The following is a 24,164-nucleotide window of genomic DNA, read 5'->3' as shown; positions in this document are numbered from 1 at the left end:
CAGAAGCATGACCTTATTAACTGTTATGAATTTAATTGTGATCCCCCCAAAGATATGTTGAAATCTTAACCTCCTGATGTCTCAGAATAACTTTTTCTGAAATTGTTTTTAAAGAGATCAATATGAGATTTGCATGGATCTAATCCAGAAATGACTGTTCTTATAAAAAGAGAGAAATTTGAACAGAGACAAATACATTCAGAGAAAAAGAAAAAAAAATGGCAACAGGCAGGAAGAACACTGCCTGAAAATGGGAGATTAAAATGATACATTTATAATCCAAAGAATGCAGAGATCACTGGCCAAGAAGCTGGAAAAAGGTAATAAGAACTCCCAGCAGGCTTCAGAGGAGCACAGCCCTGGTGATATCCTGACCTCAGGCCTCTGGCTTCCAGAACTGTGAGGCAGTAAACTATTGTTTTAGACACTGACCCGTGCTATTTTATTAAGCACCCTAGCAAACTAGTGCATCAACTGGCCCACCCCTGGCTTCTCTCCTTCTCCTCCAGCATTTACAGAGTTTGCCTGATTGTATTTGAGTCACTCTTCTGGCCTCCCCTTTTGGTAGCGTATCTTCTCTGAGCTTTCGTGGTGGGATTGAATCCTAGCCTATCATTGCTGCCAATGATGCTTCTACAGAGCACCACTACAGACTGAAGACCCACCGCACTGCCAGGCCTAAGGACATTCGGTGATCGCTAAGCCCATTTCCAAACTTAGCATTGCAGCTCTCTCAGATCAAAAGCAGCTTTCTTCTTTCCACCCTCCACACACATGGATGGAAACGACAGGAACACTGTTCCTTGATTGGCAGCCACTCCGCACCAGTACCAATGTCCTGTGGCTGCAGATCTGCTGGTCGAGGACTAAGTTCAGAGGAGAATGGGAGTGTCTGCAGGCTTCAGCAATGCTTCCAGCATCTGAAAATCCCCTCCTCCATCTAATCCATAGGTCTGCAGGCACCTCAGTGCCCCAACTACATACACATCTAAGAGGACTGTAACTGTAAAGTCCTGTCCATCTGTCTGTCCGCACCCACCCCCCACCTCAGGACTGCTGGTAAAAATGTATTCTTCCATGGGACACAAGAGAAAAGCAGTCTTAAATTAAACTTTAATTATAGTAAGATTTTTTAAACTTTTGATATTTTCTATTTTTTTCTATGTAAAAACACTTAACTGTGCCTGATCTCATAGAACACCATCAAGCTTCTCATGTCTGTTTTCAACAAGATATTAATACCTGAATAAATGGGTATTACCTATTAAATGGTATTAAAAATACCATTTTAGACCTTACTGTGTAAGATCCTTTATATTGTCATTTTGACCCCTGATAATAAGTGTTTGAACACAGTATAGGTGAATAATGATAGTATTGCACTGCCTTACAGACAGGGTGGCCAATGCCACTCTCTCACTCCAGGTTCCCTGCTCACTTTTCAATGAATGTGTGACACCAACTCTGTCTTCTGGGTCCATGCTCTTAACTGCCCAGCACTGCTGAGTGCTCACTGGGTGTCCACACTGTGCTGGGAACAGGGAAGAATAAGGTCTCTTATGGCTGTCCTGTTGGTGCTCGTGCCCTTTAGTTTTGAAGCAGAGGGTGGCAAAGAAGTGTCTTTCAACCCCAGTCTCACACTTTCAGAGACACAATTGTCTACACTGCTGAGGCCCAGGTCAACAATTCTTAAAACACGAGCCTGGGACTCTCCCTCAACAGAATTGACTAAGATCTTCAGAGAATGTCATCTAACAATGGCAGGAAACAAGACTGTTCAACTACGTACATATACTGATCTGATGTTCAGACTAAAATGATGTGCAAGGCCTGCCTATCTGCCACATTGACAGGCCTGGGAGACAGTTTTGGAACCAGCTGGCAGGGATGGCTCCATCTTTGTTCTTGTGGCCAAAGCTTCCTGGAAAAGGGCTTGCCTGTCCTTGCTCTGCAAGACAAATTGCTAAACGGTCTTATTAATGAAAAACAAACAAACAAACAAAGAGAGCCAGATAAATTGGGGTACAAATGGAGAGATCAGAGGAATAGGACAAGCCACAGTCAACCTCACCTCACCAACTCCTCAGCTTCCAAAGAGACCTACTTCCTGTATACACACGCCTACATGTCTTTCTGTCCCTGCCGTCTCACTTTTTCTCTCTGCCCAGCTATATCACTTCCTCTTTCTGCCCAGTTCTGTCACTTCCTGTCTGTCTCTACAGACCTACAGACCTTTGTGGTTAACTAGTGTTGGAATTAAAGGCATGTGCCACCATGCCTGGCTCTGTTCTCAGTGTGGCCTTGAACTCATAGAGATCTGGATGGATCTCTGCCTCCTGAATGCTAGGATTAAAGGCGTGCGCTACCATTGCCTGATTTCTATGTTTAGTATGGTGGCTGACTTTTTCCTCTGATCCTCAGATAAGCTTTATTAGGATGCACAATATATTGGGGGACACAATATATCACCACATTGCTCCAAGGCAGATTCTCAGGACCCATCAGAAGTTTCCTGGCTACAGTCATATGTGGCAGCATGGGCTGCCACCTAGACCACCATACATCCCCAACATTCAAATGGGCTTCTCATGACTGCTGACTCATTCAGTTATCAGCCATGTACACTCTGATGTCATTCAGAGCTAACACGCACCTTCACAATTGAACCTGCTCATGATTCTGTCACATCCAGCATTTACACAATAGTTTATCTTTTTAAATTTATATTTATATGCTTGCCACTTTGGTGGTAGATTTAAGGATCTTTGCTCTGTGCAGCCATGCACTTTGATCTTGGAATGAGGATACATTCCAAGATTCTCAGTGAACTATGCATGGAACTGAACTTTAAATATACTCTCATGTTTTTCCTGTGATACATTTTATGCCCGTGATATATTTTATAAATTTGGAACAGGAAGAAATTAAGACTAATAACAAATAATAAAAGCATAACAATATCCTGTAATAAAAGTTCTATGAATATGATCTTTTTCAAAGTATTTTATTGTACTGTAAACATTGGCCACCTCAAATTACAATTTTTTTCTTCTCTTATTGAGAACTTTCTATTTTTTATCTCTTCTTCCTTCATATTAGCATGCAAGCCAAGAGGATCCATATCAAAGTTGCAGCCACAGAAAAATACTGTTTCTTGGTGCTGGTTCTAAATGTCTTAAAAAGATGCAGATAGGCACAGTTTGAGTTTCTGATAACCCCAAGGTCATGACCAGAGAAATTGAGCTAGGTGAAAATCATGGTTATTTCAATTTTAATGGCAGAAATGTTGATGATACAAATTCCCCAAGGGGAGAAAGTGAGACCTAGACAAAAATCAAAAACCCCAAGAGGATCTAACAAAGTATCTGTGGTCACACCCTCAGTTACTCAATTAATTCAATTCTGACTCAAAGGTCCAACGCCCAGTAACTTATCACCTGAACATAAGAGCACTCAGATTGTAGCTATGACTACCGTTTCTGAGAAGCAACTATGAGCCATGTGTGCAGGCGATGAAACCTTTAATAGCCAAGTGTGTTTCAGCCTGAAGTGACATCTCGACATTTTATGTGGAAGAAGAGGCCTCTAAATCTTGCATCTAATTCAATTTGGGTTTTTGTTTGTTTCCTGCTGCAACTAGTTGATCAATTGATTAGTGGCTGGGTCATTTAATTCTCTGGTAAAAATATAAAGTCTAATCCTATGCGAACTACAAAATTCTATGGAGAATTTCAAGAGAAGAGCATGGCCTCAGAGCAAGGACATTAGATCCCTAGATGGGGCACCCTACAGGGACGGCCACTCCCATACCTGCCAGGCTGCATGATTAAAGCATTTTAAATAAGCCACCTGAAAATATTTCAACAGCTTAATGAGAAGTTCCTGGTAAATCCAAAGGCATTTTCTGTCACCTTTTCCCATATATACTAATGTAATAAATTCCACAAAGCACATTTGACAAAGGGTACATAAGAGTCAAATGGAAACTTCAAGAAAGAACAAAAACTACCTTTTGTAAGACCAGCATAAAACACACACTGGGAAACAGCTAAATGAAGCCGAATGAGTATTCCACAACACACACTCACTGAGCAGCCTGGCCTAAACTCCGGGCTCCAGACCTTCCTTCCCTGTAGACACTTGGATCTGTCCACTGATTGTTTGGAGCAGGCAGGACACTCAGACCAAGCCTAATACAAAGAGACTGACTTCCTTCAGGCTTCTAGATTTTCCTTCAAGGCCATGCAGGTCATAACAACATTAAAATCCATATTGTCATTGAACAAATTACATGTAACCATTTGATCTGTAGGCTGTAAGTCAAGGTCTCATTATACAGGGCGTCCAGGCAGAGGAAAGGTGGATGGAGGGTGGTGAAATGGACATTGCCATGGAATTTCGGCTGCATTCTTCAGCTTCAGCACGTGGAAGCATGTCTCTTGGGCAGCCATGTTTCACCCACCTCTTGCAGGACTCAGATGAAAACTGGGTGCTCCTGCATGCTACACTCACCATAAAAACTCTAATGCTTTGTGTCTCCCAACTGCTTTTTTTCCCAACCCAAGAACAGAACTGGCATAATTATTGCATCAGAGGGCAGTAAAACTACCATGGAGGATATGAGTTTTGATGTACAAGAATTTTAAGAGATAGGGAAGCACATTCATGACAGAGCCATTCTCTGGGTGCAAGGAAATCAGGGTTCTTATTACCAGATGCGATCCATAATCAAATTATAGGGAGTCATTGTCAAATCATCAAGTTAGTTAAGGAATCTCCTTAACTCCTATAGGTTTATCTCCTACAGGAAAGAGAAACCACAGTCATTTGTAATTGTAACATGCCATTGATTAGAAGATACATCCCGACTGCAGAGATGTGACATAGGAAAGAAAAATGTAGAATTTTTAGAACTAGTGATAATTGGCAAAGTTGAGCAGTGGGGGATTACAAAACTGAAATGTCTTAAAGTGATTGTCTCTGGCTCCCCACCCCACCCCTGTTTTTTCAAACACACCTATTTTGGTTGTTAGCTTCCTGTATTTTAAAATTTTGTCATTATCACATGTGGTATATGCAACTGTGAATGTATGCATGTGTGCGCATGCACCATGGTATATGGGTGTGGACGTCAGATGACAACATGTGAGAGTTGGTTCTCTTTCCACCCTGTGGATTCTGGCAACTGAGCACAGATCACAGACTTGGGAGCATGGGCCTCTACCCAACGCATTATGTCGCCAGCCCTTTTTGTGATTGTGTTTAAGCCACCAAAAGTAGCTACAGAAAGAGAGGAGCCAGAAAAAAACGCACGTCTGTGTGGTTGCTGCACTATGGCTCTGTGCCCGTCAGTATCTGAAAGCTGAATTCTTTGCTCATTCTGCACAGAGACCAAAGCTATGTGTGTGAAAGGCCAGCTTCACTCCATGTTCAGCAACCCGCTCTCAAAGCATTTCTGTCTTCACTGGGACAGCATCTCCTTGTTCCTCACTCCTTTCCTTGCTCATCTTATCCCTTTTCCTCTCCCTGCCTTCTGTCCGTCGATATTTATTAGGCACCTAATCAGACCAAGTTCTGAGCGATGTGCTGAGGAGATGGTGATAAAAACAGGCTCACTCAACAGCAGAAGAGCATCCTTGGGGGAAGCAAGGGCGGTGCGTGTGGTAGGAGCAATGTGCAAAGCAGACTTGAAAATCCGAGAGACCTTCACTCTGACATGACTTCAAAACTAAGACCCAGACATAAATAGGAAGGTGCCAACTTCAGTAAACTCCTCACACCAGAAAACTGAGTGCTCCAGTAACAAAATTTTCTGGTTATTTGAACATCGGATCCACCCATTTTCTATTTCCTCCCATGCCTCACTATATCAGCACTTACCTCAGATGAGCTTTGTAACAGACAATCAGGAGCCCACTTCCATCCCACAGGCATCACTCTGCACTATGCACTTTTGCGGGGCTCTTTCTATTATCTTCTCTCCCAACTCTTCTCATCCCATTCCATCTGACTTCCATGGCATCTGCTACCCGTTGTCCCAACACAGTTGCTGGCACAGAAACTAGTGGGAGATAATAGAGCCAGCAAGCAGCCAAACAAAATCAAATTCCTCCTGATGTCCCCGCACTGCCCTTGATTTCAAGGCCATGCTCAAGTTGTCCCATTCTCATGATGCTTTCTCTGATAGTTACAGCTTGTGAACATCTTCCCTTAATCATCCTGTTGCAGACTGTGCCATATGCCAAGGGTTTTTAAGTGTGTGTGTGTGTGTGTGTGTGTGTGTGTGTGTGTGTGTGTATTTCTTTCACTAACTGTATACCATGTACTGGGCTGTGAATTGACTTGTGCATGGCACACAGCAAGTTTGAGGAAACTCTTCACCTGGCTTCTAGGTAAGGGACATTTTTGGTGATGCTGAATGATAAAAGTCCCAGAGGCATCAAACAGAACATTCATTCTTACCCTTAATGGGCTTTTCACTCCAAGTAATGCCGTGAATGTTCTATCACTGGTAATGAACACAAACTAAGGACTTAAAAGGCTTTCAGGGCTCTGCATTCCATCATTGAGCAGCCATACCAGAAGGTTCCTCTCTGCATACAAATCGAATGCCATTGTAGATGTGAAATTAGATCTCGCCATCGAAATTTCTCAGGACATGAATTCTCAAGTGGATCAGTGCTGACATGTATTATTGGGTTTTTATTCTTCACGGTGCCTAAACCACTCCCAGCATGTTCACAAGGCACTTAGAGAAGTGCACCCACCCCACTAGGCTGCCAATTGATCATTTAGTCCATTATCACATAACATATTACCGGAGAGTGGCAAAAGCACAGAGCAGAATCTGGTTCCTTATCATTATTTACATGACATATATAGCACTTTCACTAAAGAGCTTCGGGCTCTGTGCAGGGAATGTTTAATGAGTCACAGTAACTTCTAGGCATCTACGATGAGGCAATCCCAAACCGAGGAAACAGAGGGCAAAAAAAGAAAAGGTAGAGAAAGAGAAAATCTCCACGAGCAACTAAATGGGGAAAAGCAAAATGAGGACCAAAAGAGCATGAGAGTGACCTGGAGGATGGAGCCCAGCAAATTGCATATCCAAACATCTAACAAGCTCCACCTGCCCTGTGCCCTTTATGTCAGAGAACAGTTTGTGTACCTGGATAAAAGACCATAGTCAGCTCTCCCACTTCTATAGTTCAACCAACTGTTGATTAAAAATACTTAGAGCAGTTGCATTTGTTTTGATCACGTACAATTTCCTCTTGTCATTATACCCTCAGCAGAGTAGTATATAGTGTTTGCATTACATCAGACACTGCAGAGACCTGGAGATGATTTACTGTACAGATGTAGTAGTCCAGGAAGGATTAGAAATATAAAGCATGACCTGCATATGTCTGTCATATGCAAGTTTCATACATAATTTTAAATGGGGATTTGAGCATCTACAGAGCTTGACATCTATAGAGAGTTCTGGAAGCATGTACCTAAGGAATCCACAAGAGAAGAGCATTTGGTATAGGATATAGGAAAAGTGTTTTTACGTAGTGTTGGGTGTGTTAAATGTGAAGGGAAGCCAGGTGGTGGTGGCACAAGCCTTTAATCCCAGTACTTGGGAGGCAGAGGCAAGCAGATCTCTGTAAATTTGAGGCCAGCCTGATCTACAAAGTGAGTTCTAGTGATACACAGATAAACCCTGATTTACACTCCCCCTCCACCACAAGAAAAGGTGAAGGGAAAGTGAGCATATGGAAATATCTGTGTGTGTCTAAAAGTGTATCAATCATCTAATTAAATATATTGTAACCATCCAGAGCAGAGGGTATGAGTCTTAAATTCTGTCATTGCTTATTCTAAGAAATAATGAGAATGATGTCCATATCTTTAGCCTCCTAGGTATTTTACTTTTAGCTAAAGCCTTGTCAATAGTCACCGGAATAATCTTTGCTCTAGACTGTTACCTTATTTGGGGCAATTTAACTAGGCCATTCCATAGACAAGGCCCACCCCAACCCATCCTGCACATGACCTAGGAGTCTACTGAATAAGCAACAGAGAATAACGGAGAATAGTGAAGTTGTTAAGGGTTATAATTCCCAAGTAACTAATGTGGTCACACACGACTTTCACAGTTCTGCATTGAATGTATAGAGAAGTTTCAAGACTTTAAAACAACCAACCTTTCCTTTTTGAGACAGGGTCTTGCTATGTAGTCCAGGGTGGCCTGTAACTCTTTATGTGGACCAGATGACTTTAAAGTCAAATTCACAGGTAGATCCTCCTCCTACTCCTCCTCCTCCTCCTCCTCCTCCTCCTCCTTCTCTCTCTCTCTCTCTCTCTCTCTCTCTCTCTCTCTCTCTCTCTCTCTCTCTCTCTCTTTCCCTGAGGTGCTAGGATTGTAAGTGTGCCATCATGCTGCTCAGATAACAGTTTTTTAGACAGAAGATCACTATGTAGCCCAGGCTGGCCTTAAACATCAAGCCTCCTGCCATAGTCTCTTGACTCAAGTACTAGGATTACAGGTATGTGCCAGCCACCATACTCTATTTGGACTCTTGTAATTATCATATTTTAGTACACATTCTGGGTATGTCTTAAAGACTTTGTCAACTCCCAGTATCTTCTCAAATCACTAATTGCAGTCACATAAGGCCACATCAGCTCATCAAGGTCTCTTTAATCACAAACAAGTCTCATTACCAAGATGTACTCTCTCCAAGGAAGTGCCAAGAGAAAAGACACAACTTGAAGGGATTTGGCAAGGCTTCTCTGGTCATTTGCACAAGATAAACGGTCCCTTTACCTCATTAATTCACATCTTTTGGCATTGAAAACATGCATTATCCTTGCAGTTTATCACCAGCCTCAGAAAACCTTGGAAATTTCTGCAGAAGCTTAATGGCTCAGACTAAAAATGGCAAGCCAAATTCCCCCAGCTGGCATCTGCAATGTGCTAGAGCCATTCATGGGATGGATATTGCTTTCCAGATGAAAATTAAGCTGGAAGATAAAATAGGAGTTGCTTCAGAAAGTGCCGTGTAATCTCTGGATATATTTGGGGGCAGCTTAATTTCCATTTGTCTAGGCTTTCAGTTGTTTACCATAGAAAGTTCACCAGGGAATGGGAAGGGAAGCCAAGCTTGCATGAAAAATTGCAGACATTTTGTCTCAAAGGGCATTATGCACAGTCACCACATTTTTAAACATTCAAGTTCACCTTCCAGAGCTACCTCACCACACCTAAGTTCTTATTGAAGAATTGCAGAGGTCCGGGATTCAGTAGTAATAAGTAGTGTGATGGTCAATATTGTGAACCTGACAGGATTTTAGATTCACCTGGGAGACAAACCTCTGTCTGCATCCATGAGGAAATATTAAGTCTGGGTTAATGAAGTTGGGAAGACCCACCTACAATATGGACATCACCATTACTGGGATCTTGGACTGAATAAAAAGAAAAAGCAAATAGATCAGGGCCATCTATCTGCCTCTGCTTCATGACTGCAAAGCCAATGTGACCCCCCTGCCTCACACTGCTGCTGTCATGACTTCCCTGCCCTGATAAACAATACACTGTGAGCCAGAATAAAACTCTCCTTCCTTACGTTGATTCCATCAAGGGTTTTGTCTCAGCCACAAGGAAAGCAACTAATATAAGAGGAAATGGATGAATTTAGTTTGGATCATGTTAAGTTTTAATGTGAGTCAATAGTGCATCTCTCTCCGGTGAAGCAAGTACCTGAAAACACAAGTCTGGTAGAAGGCATTGCTAAAATGTAGAATTAAGAGACATTTTAAAGAAGTGATATGTTGATTCCTGTTGAGAAATTGTGGCCACCCAGAAAAAGGCTACAGCTGTGGTCCTAAACAAGGAAGAGGACCAAACCCCAGGTTTTTTTCTCTTATGTTTATTTGTTGTCTGCATGGATGTCTGTGCATCGTGTGCACACTTGGTGCCTGTAGAGCTCAGCTGGCATCGGATCTCCTGGAACTGGAATTCTGGATTGTTGTGAAGCACCATGTGGGTGCTGGGAACCAAAGCCAGGTCCTGTGCAAGAGCAACAAATGCCCTCAACCTCTGAGCCATCCCTCCAGCCCCTGTTGGATCCCATGCAGCTGGAGTTAGGCCAGCTGTGAGCCTCTGGAAAAGCAAGTGCATGCTCTAATTTACTGAGCCATCTCTCTACCCCCAAAGGGCACATTTTTAAGATGAGTCAAAAGAGTCAGAGGGTGACAAGGATCACATTCCTCCCAAGTGTGCCTGAAGTCTTGAGAAGAAATAGCTACCATGTCTCCTCCCTCAAGAAGAGGATGGAGGTGAGGACAAGGAGGGGTCACTGGAGTAACAAGAGGACAGGGAAAATGTGGTCCTGTGACCCCAGCACTCAGGAGACGGAAGCAGTACTGTGAATTATTCCGGGCCAGCCCTGTACCATCACTAGCGCCTGCCACATACACCAACATACCCAAAAGAAACAAGAGGAAAGTAAAAAGAAATGAAAGAAGAATGTGCAAAGGTGTGTGGTTGAAAGCCAGAAGTTCCATGGTGGGTCTGGGTGCTATGCAGGTGTTTATAGCTGGTGCAGGGCAGGAGGAAAGAGAGGCACCTGGGACCAAGGTCCAGAGACAACTACCCCTTTGTTTTCACCTCTAAAACATGTGTGTGCACATGCCTGTGAAGACACGTAAGGTCATCATCCTTCCTAGGAATAGAGAGCCCTCCAGCTTCCTCCTAGCACAGTTCACCAGGAAATACCTGCCTGGCCACAGAAACTACCTCACTCCTCATTGGCTCTTGCCTCTCCTCGCTACTCATCCTCAAATGCTGTACTGAGAGGTACATGGGATGCTCTGGAGAAGCACCAAGATGTGCAAGGGAAAAGGACGATTGATTTAGCAAACTCTCTCTATCCCTTTATAGTGTGACTTGCCATGCTTTCTACAATATCTCTTTAGATATGGGGTCATGATGCTCACTCAATTAGATAAATCTTCTGTCAATAAAGAGATGACTTATTTCATTAGTCTGCGGTTATTTTTCAGCTGAACAAACAGTAAGTGCAGGAGGCTCTTTAGATGTGTGATGCTCATGAAAGAGGCTTTCTGGAACAGAAAGTCCAAGCTGTTTACTCTAATACTGAAAAGATAATGTAGCTGAGCTGCATTAACCCACTTAGGGATACATCTGTTCCTGGGGCACACAGCAGAGCCATTCCTCACCAGCTCACTGCTCCATGCAGTTAGACACTAGAGATCACACACCATAATACTGTACTCATCATTGTGAACTGCAAAGCCTGCAGATAAATCCAATCACCACACTGCTAACTGAAGAAATGTGCTTTTTAGGGCAAATAAACTTTCTATTTATAGAAAGTTATTGCATGTGGAAAAATGCTGTATGAAGGATAAAATCCCCCCCTCCTCTTCCCTTCCATTGTCATATGGAGCTGGCTGTTGGCAGGGTTCTCTTTGGGGGGTACAAGGATAGCTGTCTTCCAAAGGCAGCCCTTAAGGCATAGCATGGATCAGAGAAGTTGAGCACACAACACAGGAGTCAGTGGGGTTCACTCCCCTGCCCTGCAGGCACGAGTGATGACTAATCCTGTGGCTAGAGGAGGTAGTTATAGCCCCGAACCTGCTGATGGCAGTTTTCTGATTATAAGAATTTGGGGGAAAGAAAATTGCTTGGAAACACTTCAAAGGACAAACTAAAAGTCTCTCACTGTGCCTGAAGGGGACTGACTTCTTCACAGAGCTCTGATGATAAGGACTTCCACAATCCAGCTGGCCAACTACTGGTTGCCAGGAAGCACTGTTCAGCCAAACTCCCCATCTTTGGCTCATGCTGTTCTGTCCATCAATAGAGGGCTCCTTCTGGTACTCAGTCCCCCGCCTACCAACTTCCAACACGCAGTGCAGAACTCAGCCTTTCCAAATTACCTCCCTTGATGACTCCAGCTCTCAGCTTCCTTCTCCTTCTGAACATCCATGTCACTTACTGTCTGCCATTTCCTTGCTTCATATTTATTTCACAAAGCATGATGATCCCAGGATTGTAGGTGGAACTGGACTGCATTATTATACTGTGGCTTTTTCGTAGCACAGACGGGGACCCCATTTGTATAGATGCCAAGTATTACCTACAGTCGGAGTACAGAGTCTCCTTTGGACTAAAGAACACACTTAAATAAATACCCTCAGGGTCCCATGTCTCCTCTTTGGGAGGAAGCTAGCCTCATGCTCACTGTGGTGTAATGAGGAATAAAGGAAAGGCAGAAGGGACACTCCCCAGGCACTGCTCCTCTTGACATGTTTAAATGTAACTACCCCACAGAAACCAGTCACAGTCAACTCTGAATGTGGCCAGACTGTGGAAAGAAAGTGTTTGCTGAAGCCTTTCTTCCACACTTTCCAAAAGTTGCTTGGTCTCAGCTTCATCATCACGGTTCTGCCATGCCATAAGGAAGCACAGAGGACTGACGTGCCTACACCCTGGATCCCTGCACTTGGTTCCAAGAGATTCGGCTGTCCCAAGGACTCCATGAGGACCTAACTAAAGAAGTCTGGCCAGCAAGTTTCCTTACTAGAGAGAGGGTATCTCATTGGTGTGACATGAACAGCAGCTGACCTTGTATTCTTCCGCATCAGCCCTTAACCCTGAGCATGTCTCTGTGCCTAAGGAGATTCCCCATCAATTGAGTCCTTACCCATACACACACCCTTTGCACTCAACTGGTTCCATTATGAATAAGGACACAAGTGACCTTAACCAAGACCTGGTCATCATCCACAACCTCTGAAACTAAAGATGCCATTCTTTCCCAGCTCCAATATGTCACCTTGGAGCATAGATCCATGCCCTGGTCCTGCTCTCTACAGTTGTCAGCCCTGACCCTAACCATCTGATGCTTATATTTCCAGTCACTCACTGCTGCCCACTGACTGGAATAACTCAAGACAGCACTGTAGACACACAAACAAACCTTGTTCTAAGACCAAGTGCCATTCATCCGAGACTCTCCTAAATGTCATCTGATCATGTGTTTGGACAGTCCTCAGAGATGCCTAGTGTGATGTAACCACCAGTTTACTGAAAATCAAATTGCCATCATCCTTACCATTCTCTTTGGTATTCCTTCTCAGCTTTTATTTTTAATAAAACATTTGGCACCAAAACACACTTTCAAAGTCAGACTCCAGAAGAGCAATAGCTATGTTAAAAGGCAAGCCTTTTCCTCCTTTCATAACTTAAAACTTAGACCTCACATAGCTTAGACAGCTCTTCAAAGTTACTAAAATAAATCTTAAGAGTGTTTTATGTTTTGTTTTTGATTCTCTGTCAGCTTGGAAACAGTGATGAATTTTTGTGCCTCCTGTATCTCCTGGAGACTGACTCTCCAGGGCAAAGAGTTTTTCATAAGCAATAACAAAAAAGGGCAAAACAGCTACTCAGCTTCACAGGCTTCGTGACAGAACCCTCTTCCTGCCCAGTAGCATTTCCTAAGGCCTGTCTTTCTCAAGCAACCCTTAAAGGGAAGCATGGCCTGCTGATCAGGCAGTCGTGCCTTCAGTCTGTGTTCTAGAAGGATCCATTCTAGCCTTCCTCGGAGTAAAGAAGGCACGAGGACTTCCTTTACCTCATGTACATAGACACTCTCCAGGTACTTGGGATTCGGCCGGGAATGTACCAAGAGCCCAGGCCTCATTCTCTGGCAACATATTGACACCTTGACATGAGACTCACCCACTGGACAGGCTCAATTAGAAAATTCATTTAAGCATGCTACCAATTTTTAGGAGATAGTAATTTGTGGTGCTATTGTGTTTCCCAAAATATTGTGCACCCTAATAAGCTTATCTGGGGTCAGAGAACAGAACATCCACTAGATATAGAGCCAGAAAATGGTGGCACACACACCTTTAATCCTAGCATTCCAGAGGCAGAGATCTGTCTGGATCTCTGTGAGTTCAAAGCCACAATGGAAACAGCTAGGCATGGTAACAAGAGCCTTTAATCCCAGGAAGTGATGGCAGGAAGCAGAAAGGTATTTAAGGCATGAGGACGAGGAACTAGAGCCTGGTTAAACTTTTAGGCTTTTGAGCAACAGTTCAGCTGAGATTCATTCTGGATGAGGACTCAGAAGCTTCCAGTCTGAGGAAACAGAATCAGCTGAGGAATTGGCGAGGTGAGGAAACTGTGGCTTGTTCTGCTTCTCTGATCTTCCAGCATTCACCCCAATACCTGGCATCAGGTTTGATTTTATTAATAAGAACTTTTAAGATTCGTGCTATAGTAATTTACTCAAAAGTTATTTCTTCTCATCATTTTGAGGATGAAATTTAAGAGACAGGCTGTTGGGAACCATCCACTTTAACTCACTTTTGAGTCTGGCACTGTGGGTAAGAATGGCCTCCAGCTTTGTTTAGAGCCTCAGTTCTAAGGACTGCAGGGGCACAGACACTGTTCTGACAACTGTTTCAGAAAATCTGGGCAGATGTATTTAGAGGTTCAGAACTGAGCAGCACCCCATAACTGGGTACAGCACATTTGGAAAAAAAAATCCTTTAAAGTAAAAATCATTTACCTCAGGACTTCAGAATGTTCTCATGTTTGGAGATAGAACTTTCAAAAGTTAATTAAGTAAAAGTGAAAGCATTAAGGTAGGCTCTAATCCAATCTGACTAGCATCCTCATAAGAAAAGAAACTTGGGATACAGGACACAGTCAAGCCAAACACAAAACAACATAAAAAACAGGGACAGGACAGGCAGGGAGGCGCACACCTTTACTCCCAGCACTTTAAAAGCAAAGGCAGGTGGATCTCTGTGTGTCTAAGTCAGCCTCCTCTACATCTGGACCATCTGGAGCAGCAAGTGAGACTCTTTCCAAAACCAAAACCCAGAGAGAAGGTGGCCATTGACAAGCTAAGGAGTGAGGCCTCAGAAGTCAACCCTGAGAACATTTGATATTGGGTTTCTGACCTCCAAATCTGTGGGGGGATGGGAGATGGGAAAGGTCCCACTGTTTTAGCCTCCCAGTCAATTCCAGAAAATGAAGATAATAAATAATTGTGTGCCAACTTGGGTCAGCTTCTGCTTTCCAATGGTTTAGGAAAGAAGTCTTCCTGTTTTCAGAAGAGAACCAGCACTATCTGTAGGCCCGTGGATGAGTTATATAATCCTGTCATGAACTTGGAGTCACACACAAGGCCCTGGAACAGCAGAGAGATGCGAGTCCTTTCCATCCTGTAGCGGTTCCTTCACAGTGTGACTGCCCACTGTGCTATTAAAAGGCTTCAGAAGAATAAAAGCAGGCCAAGGAAATGATTCCTGTTATATAAGGTCCCTTTGCAAGGAGGTCAGGAACTGGCCGCTCACGAGCCTTCTCAGTTCTGGATACTTCAGAGTCTTTGAATTCTGCAGCCTTCCTGCTCCTTCCACTGTAGTACCATTTTAGGTAACTGACATATTCCGCTCTGTTCTGCTCACATTTTTTGGGGGGGTTTGATTTCTACAGTGAATTGAAAAAGGGAAAATCACCAGGGAGCTTCCTTCTGATGATAAAAGCTCTCTCTGTGTCTCTCTCTCTGTCTCTCTGTCTCTGTCTCTGTCTCTCTCTGTCTCTGTCTCTCTCTGTCTCTCTGTCTCTCTCTCTCTCTGTCTCTCTCTCTCTCTCTCTCTCTCTCTCTCTCTCTCTCTCTCTGTGTGTGTGTGTGTGTGTGTGTGTGTGTGTGTTGTGTAGGAAAAAAGTATTTGTGAATAGTTTTACTTCACAACCAGTTGTCATTTCCCTGCTTTTGCAAATCATTGATCAAGGCAGCCAGTCAGCTGCAAAGTTTGACAATTTGTGACTTAGTAATGACAAAGTCAGTGTTATTTCCTTCACCAAGCTTTTCAAGGAAATGGTGAGTACCATGTTTATCCCTAGGATTCTTTCTTTGGTACCCATTGGCTCTGTTCTTGAATTCTAAACTCAGTGATGGGCCCTGAAACTCAAGGGGTATTCCTCACCAAGCCAAAGGAAGCCTTACTTTCAAAATTCAATCATTCCCTACGCCACACTCACGGAACAGTAGCAATACCAACGACAATGATTGTGACACAAGGCAGAACTCATGCTTCCCCAGGCCACTCTTCAGATCACTTTTACATCCAACATGATTAATGACAAGAAATCTGTGCATTCTTGTTGTCATTATCCCTTTGTAAAGATGAGAATACTGGGATATGCACAGGTAAAGGACTTTGTCCAACATGACAGCATCGTTAGTGGGAGAGTTAGAACCTGTGCCTTAGCATCCAGATCAGAGAGCAATCTAGGATCATAGCTAGTTACCCTGTCCTCACCCAGCTGTGCAGTTTCCATAGGCAAACATAGAGGTAGGCATACAATCTCAATGATGAATACTCCTCTCTGTGCACACATGCAAATCTTTCAAATGTCCTATTTTGTTCTTAAAGTAAATTGTTTCAATAATATGGTTATTGGAAAGAGCATTGGACCAAAAAATTAAAATATCAAAAATCTGTTTTCACAGTCTTCTGACCTAGAGAAATTATTTGTGTACATCAACGAAGTTAAACAAGCATACGGTCAGAAGAAAGGAGAGACATCATTGTTATATAGAGAGGTGTGGTCAGGAAGACTTAAAATCTGCTGACTGTCTACCATGCCTCAGAGTTCCATCACAGCATGCAGTTTCCTCTATGCTACATTTGAAGGATGAAATATTGCCTTCAAGTCACTTAGTCCTGAAACTACTCAATGCAGCTTTATTTGGGGAAAAGATCCTTGCAGGTTATAGTTGTTTGAATGAAAATGCCCCTGTATCGTCTCAGATATCTGAACAATTGGTCCCAGTTGGTGGTGCTATTAGGGAGTGGGGTGGGAGATACATCATTTCTGGGAAGTATGTCACTGGGGGTAAGCTGGCTCCATTTCCTTTTCTTTCTCTTCTTCTTGTTTGCAGTTCAAGGTGTGAGTTCTCAGCTCCCTGTTCCTGCCACCATGCTTGACTACTGCTATGCCTTCCCACCATCTTGGACTCTTATCTCTCTGAAACCATAAGCCAGAATAAACTCCATCTCCCATTAGTTGCTTTGGTCATGGTATTTCCCACAGCAACAGAAAAGTAAACCAATACACAGATGTACTGGAGTCTCGCAAGACTATAAAATAATTCTAAACTGTCTAAATTGCTATAATCCAAAGGCAAATATCCTTAAGAGATACATAGCCAGCTTTCTACCTACATGTGACATAGTGAACAGGAAGGTTGGAGTAACACAGACTTTCCCAAAGAGAAAGGGATTGAAAGAGCATTAGAAATCACAAAGATGATGGGTGAATGATGAGTCAGATAAAAAACAGAGAATCATGTGGTGATAGGGCAAAGAAAAGCAAAAAGAGAAGTCTCATTCAAATGCAAGCTGGGGGTGTTCTGTTTAAACAGAGACTGGCAGTCCCAAGCACAGGACAGGCCCTCAGTTCCTCTGTCTTGAATCCAGTTGAGGGTTCTGGCGAAGCAGTAACTCCACTTACACAGTGGGTCAACGGCGCGGGGGGCGGGGGTAGAGGGGTGGGGGGCAATCCATTTTGTCACTCTGGACTTCTTGGAGGGCTGTGGCTGGGTGCTTTCTTCAGAGGAAACCTACTAAGGGCTGACTTCCCTTCAGAGTCCCATAACTAGAAAAAGTCACAAGTTGCAGACAACCTGGAGACAAATGACATGAAACCAGCATAGGTAACAGCCATGAAAGACAGCCTTGACCAGGGGAGGGTCAGACACTGACATGTCAAATAGTTCAGGTATCCAGAGGCTGAGATAACCACTTAAGTGTACCATCAGCAGAGCTGCCCTTGATGGCTGAGAACTGAGTCCTTCTCTTGAAGGTAAGTGTGGAGTAGACAGTCTAACCCTGAGGTCCTTCCAGCAGTGTCCCAAATGCCAAGAGTTTTTGAAAGCTTGAAGTCTGCTGCTCCTGAATAAATCTTAATGCTGTTGGCCTCTCACAGTCCCCCAAACACTTGGGAGACTTAGCGTGGCTAAAACAGAAAGTCTGAACAGGGCATGAGCATGAAAGAACTTGTCTGACCCACAGGTTACAAAGCTAAGTGTTAGCAGGTTCCTGGCTCACAAAAAAGAAAAGCATCTAGAAGGAAGAGAGATGTGGCGACTTCTAACACTTGACAGTCGAGTTCAGCAAAAGCCCAAGTCATAGAAAAGACAGAAGTCTCCAGTGTCCGCTGATTCTGTCCACCCCGCAGGGAGGACCCAACTATGTTACCACCCCAACACCTCATTTTTTTTTTCAAATTTTTTTTTTTTGTCGGAGCTGAGGACCGAACCCAGGGCCTTGTGCTTGCTAGGCAAGCGCTCTACCACTGAGCTAAATCCCCAACCCCAACACCTCATTTTTTAATTTTCCAAATTTGTCGTTGTGCTCACTCCCACCTTATTGGTTTTCTTAGTGATATTTTCACTTTTTTTTATTTTATAGAACTTTAAAGTTCTATTTTTAGTCTTCTTGTACTTATTTAATTTGATTAGGTAGTTTTTCCTCATTGGGAAATCAGTTTATTATTTTATTTCCTTGCTCTTTTCTATCCATCCTCGTAAAATCCTTGTTACTCTCGTGTGAGTGTGTATGTGTAAGTGTGTGTGTGTGTGTGTGTGTGTGTGTGTGAGTGTGTGTTAGGGGTGTGCTTGTACATATGTGTGGAGGCCAGAGGATAAACCCCAGTGTCATCCCTCCAGTGACACATTTACTTTTGGAGAAAGAACCTATCACTAGCCTGAAAGTAGCCAAACAGCCTTAAAGCCCAGGTATCGGCCTCCCAGGGCTGAAAGTACAAGCATTCAACATCATATCTGGATTTTTTAAAACAAAACAAAACGAGATTTCTGGGGGTTCAGCTTAGTTCTTCCTGCTTGCAAGGCAAACACTTTACCCACTGAGCTCTCTCCCCAGACTCTCACTCTTTCTTTTTTGTTTGTTTGTTTTTAAGATTATTACTTAATTTCTTAATTAATTAATTAATAATTAATTAATTAATTAATTAATAATGAAGAGGATTACATTTCTCCCTTCACTTTCCTCCCTCTGAGCCCTCCTACATGCCATACCCATCCATGCTCTCTCTCTCTCTCTCTCTCTCTCTCTCTCTCTCACACACACACACACACACACAGTCCATGGCCTCTTTATTCATACCTCACTTCTCATTTGTTTTCCCCTCTACTAGTCCCTTTTTTTATCTCATGCATTTGTCATTTTTAATTTCATCCTAAATATTTTTTGATTTTATACTGTACTAGTTTATTGAAAATTTTTACATCTATGCTCATAGAGGACATTGTTCCTCACAATATCCATAAACTATCTAACAAAAGCCCCAGTATCAGGCATGGAAAACCTCCTTCTGAGTTGTTGGTCAGGAGAGTCTAAGAGAGTCCCCAAACAATATGGGCTTTCTGTTGCCTTTCTTTGCCTCCCAAAACCTGAAGGTAAGTCAGCCATCCAACCCCCAGTTGTTTATTAATTATGAACAAAAAGGGGGAAATGTAGGATTAAAAAGGCCAGTGAAACCATATCCTGGTCCTGAGACCAGAGCCAAGGAAACATACCCTGCCCCTAACCAACTCAAGACTTAAAATCTAACCAGTCCCTGAGCATGAAAACCAACCAGTCTCTAAGCACAAAACCAACCAATCCCTGAGCACAAAATCCAACCAATCTGTAAGGTTGTCCCAAGCTCAGAAATTGAGATCCTACCAATTCCCACCCTGACAATCATCATCTTGAAAGTTCTGCCCACTACGAAAATCTATGAGCCCTGTACCTGTTCAGTTTGGGCTGCCTTTTTCCACCCTGGCAGAGGCAGCCACTCTCCTGGGTTCCTCTCTCCCAATAAATCTCTCAAGTGTGGTTTGATGTAATGACTTTCTTTTGCCAGAGCAGTGTGGAGCAGAGCTGTAACATCTTTCACCAGAGTGGGGCAGAACTACTGAACTTCCATGGGGACACTTTCCCTTAGCAGAGCAGAGCTGTAACACCTTTCACCAGGGCAGAGCAGAGCTGTAACAACTGTCACCAGGGCAGAGCAGAGCTGTAATAACTTTCACCAGAGCAAAGCAGAGCTGTAGCAGCTTTTACCAGAGCAGAGCAGAACTGCTGCATGTCCATGGGGAAATTTACCCTTAGCAGAGCAGAGCTGTAACAGCTCTCGCCAGAGCCTAGAGTGGGGCAGGGCAGAGCTGGAGCAGAGCAGAACTGTAACACTTTGGCTGGAGAAACTCCCTTGCTGGAGCAGAATAGTCACACTCAGGGGAAGCCGAGCAGAGATGTAACACTTCTCTGAGCAGAGCAGAGATCTAACAACCTTACAGGGGAACCTCCCCTCTGCTGGAGCAGAGTGGTTACACTTGCATTAGGGAAACCTTTCCCAAAGTAAGAACTGTAACAGTTTGCTGGGAAAACTGTCTCCCACTGGAACAGAGCTGTAACACTTCTGTTGGGATACCTTTTCCTTAAGAACTATAGGTATTCCTTGGCTTTCAACTATTGGGATACCCTTCCCTTAAGGGTTGTAACACTTGCAGGTATTCCTTGGCTTCTGACTACCAGGATACCTTTTCCTTTGGAGCTGTAACACACCTATCAATAAAGACACCATTCACTTTTGACATAGGACTTAGAGGATTCAAACTGGATCTGACTTGGAAGCCTCCTCCCTGAGCACTAGTCTTCGTAATACAGAAGGTGCTAAGCAAGCTGCCAAGAGAAAAAGCAACCAGTAGTCCTACCCATCCATGATTGCTTTGAATCACAACAATGACCAGCATGGCAAAATATCCCTAAAGATGCAATAGTGGCACTGATACCTTGGCAGTAACTAATAGCTGTCTAATTGGACTTAAGGCCTCCTTAACAGAATGGAAATCATGCCTGTGGATAGCCAGATCATGGATCTTAAAGGAGATCTACTATTACCTCTTTCTTAGACACATCACCTCCTATTTAATTCCTTACATGCTCCCAATGCAACTTGACTTATAGTCCAGTGGCAGACCTGAGTAGTCTCTGCAACCCCACTGAAGAAAAAAGAAATAAAACTTCATGACCTCTGGCCTGGGTTATTCAGGTCATTCTACTCAAAACTGGAAAACATTGAGAACTAGTAAAGTCCTTCCCCTGCAACTTGCCTCACCCAGGGCTGTCTGTAAGAGCTGATCCACAAAGTCTGGGCACAGTTTTTCCAAACCCTGGTGAATCTCAGTTAGTGACAGGGTGTTTTGGTCTCTTCTTTTCACGTTGGTTGACAATCCTCTCCATGGCCTTAAACTTGGAATAATAATGCTAACTAAAAGAAATAAGAATAGAAATCTAAAGGATGTTACATCAGATTCCTCCAAATCCAGGAGATAAATAGGGAATGTTTTGAAAATATATAGTTAATAAGATGGATAGACAAGAAAAATGGATATACTCTTAGGCAGATATTACTTTCTAAATTAAACCAAGAGGCTATAAATAACTTATGGCAAGCAATGAGACTAAAGAGTTTGCCAACAATGAGATGCTCAAGACCAGAAGGGTTTACTGCCAGATTCTACCATATATTTAAAGAGCAACAGTGCTCTTCAAACTGTTCTACAGAGTGGAAACTACCAAACTCAGTTTATGAAATCAGTGTTACTCTGACATGAAAACCATATAAAGACACACAGAAATAAGTAAATAAATAAATAGAACTATCTACCTGCTGTGGGATGGTCTGTATGTCAAGTGTGTTGCTGATTGGTCAGTAAATAAATCACTGATTGGCCATTGGCTAGGCAGGAAGTATAGGCAGGACAAGGAGAAGAATTCTGGGAAGTGAAAGGCTGAGAGAGAGACACTGCCAGCCGCTACCATGACAAGCCGCATGTGAAGATGCCGGTAAGCCACGAGCCATGTGGCAAGGTATAGATTTATAGAAATGGATTAATTTAAGATGTAAGAACAGTTAGCAAGAAGCCTGCCACGGCCATACAGTTTGTAAGCAATATAAATCTCTGTGTTTATTTGGTTGGGTCTGAGTGGCTGTGGGACTGGCGGGTGAGAGAGATTTGTCCTGACTGTGGGCCAGGCAGAAAAACTCTAGCTACAAATGGCACCCAACGTTTTCGCAAGAGTTTCCACCTAAAACCTGAGTAAAAAGATTCTAAAACGGAGCTAAAAACAGCTCCTAGTTGTCTTTTTTAAGCTAGCGGCAGCCTGCATGTTTGAGCTACTATGGCGGGTTCCTGGCATGCGTGCTCGACCTGCAGTATGGCGGGAATGAGGCCTCTGCAAGTGGCACATTAAGCTGTGTGGTAGATTTAGCCTTTGCTAGTACAAAAAAAAAAAAGAGGTTTCTGGGCTACACGCTGCTTTGATAGAAGCATAGACCCACTACTTCTGAGAGTTGATGGCTCCCAGAGCTGGCGGAAAACGTACCACCGCCATGTTGGGAAGCTGAAGTGGGCAGAGCCAGCAGCCACAGCACCAGCGCCCTTTCAGGCTTAGAAGGCTGCAGTTTAAAGCAATAGGCTCAAGCTAATATAAAAAAATAAGCCACGTAAAGATGACTATCACACAGAGAATCTGGATTATGTTCTCTTTGATATTCATAACTGAAGAAAAACATTTGATTACAAAAGCTGTTAAGTTATGCCAAAATGTATATTTTAAAGGTACCTTGACTTCAAAATTTGGATGTAAGGATATGTTGCTTTGGAAAGGAGGCTCTCCTTTTGTTTTCACAGAAAGCCAGAGGCTATGGATTTGTTCCGGATTAAGATACATCAGGTTTGACCACTCAAGACCACCTGAAAGGTCTCCAATGACACCATGGCCCAGATGATCCAACATCCAGAACTGTTTCAAGGCAACTGGCTCAGACGATACACCCTCATGGACTACTCCATAATCCTAAAATTTTCTTTGTATCCCCATAAGATATAGCGCCCCCCTCCAGCAGGAAGTAGTAAGAGAAACTACGCCCAAATTCCCAAATATACCAAGCTGACTTTGGAGATATGTAAAGGTTAAAACCTTCCTTTTTAAGAAAAGAAAAGGGGAAGTGCTGTGGGATGGTCTGTATGTCAAGTGTGTTGCTGATTGGTCAGTAAATAAATCACTGATTGGCCATTGGCTAGGCTGAAAGTATAGGCGGGACAAGGAGAAGAATTCTGGGAAATGAAAGGCTGAGAGAGAGACACTGCCAGCCGCCACCATGACAAGCCGCATGTGAAGATGCCGGTAAGCCACGAGCCATGTGGCAAGGTATAGATTTATAGAAATGGATTAATTTAAGATGTAAGAACAGTTAGCAAGAAGCCTGCCACGGCCATACAGTTAGTAAGCAGTATAAGTCTCTGTGTTTATTTGGTTGGGTCTGAGTGGCTGTGGGACTGGCGGGTGAGAGAGATTTGTCCTGACTGTGGGCCAGGCAGAAAAACTCTAGCTACAATCTACCTATTTTCCCAATTGGCTTCAATGAAAAAATTTTCAATAAAATACTTACAGGTTGAATTCAACCCCCCCCACACACACACAAATAAATAAATAAATAGATAGATAGATAGATAGATAGATAGATAGATAAATAAATAAATAAATAAATAAATGAAAATTTAAATTAAAAACAAAGCAATTAGGGGCTACATGGCTCAGTGATTAAAAGCACACTTGTAGTTCTCCCAAAGGACCCAGGATAGGTTCCCAGGACACACACAGCAGCTCGCAACTGCCTGTAACTCTAGTTCCAGAACATTTTTGGCGCTGAATACAAGTAATGCATACATGCAGGCTAAACATTCACACACAAAATAAAAGTAAACAAAAAAATCTTAAAGTAATATTGGAAGCATCACATTTTATAGTTTCAAATTATAGTACAGAGACATAGTAACAAAAGCAGCATGGTACTGGCCCAAGGTCAGACATGTAGCCCTCCAGGACAGAATAAACAACCCAGAAATAAGCCCATAGAGTTACAGTTGCTCCAACAAATGAGGCCAGGAAAGTTGGATATCTAAATAGAGAAGAGTGAAACTAAATATTTTTCCCAGTCTTCACAAAAATCAATTTAAAAGTGGATCCAAGACCTTAATGTAAGACCC

Source organism: Peromyscus eremicus, chromosome 4 (assembly GCF_949786415.1).
Source record: "Peromyscus eremicus chromosome 4, PerEre_H2_v1, whole genome shotgun sequence".
Taxonomy (NCBI): Eukaryota; Metazoa; Chordata; class Mammalia; order Rodentia; family Cricetidae; genus Peromyscus; species Peromyscus eremicus.
This window is presented reverse-complemented; position numbering follows the sequence as displayed.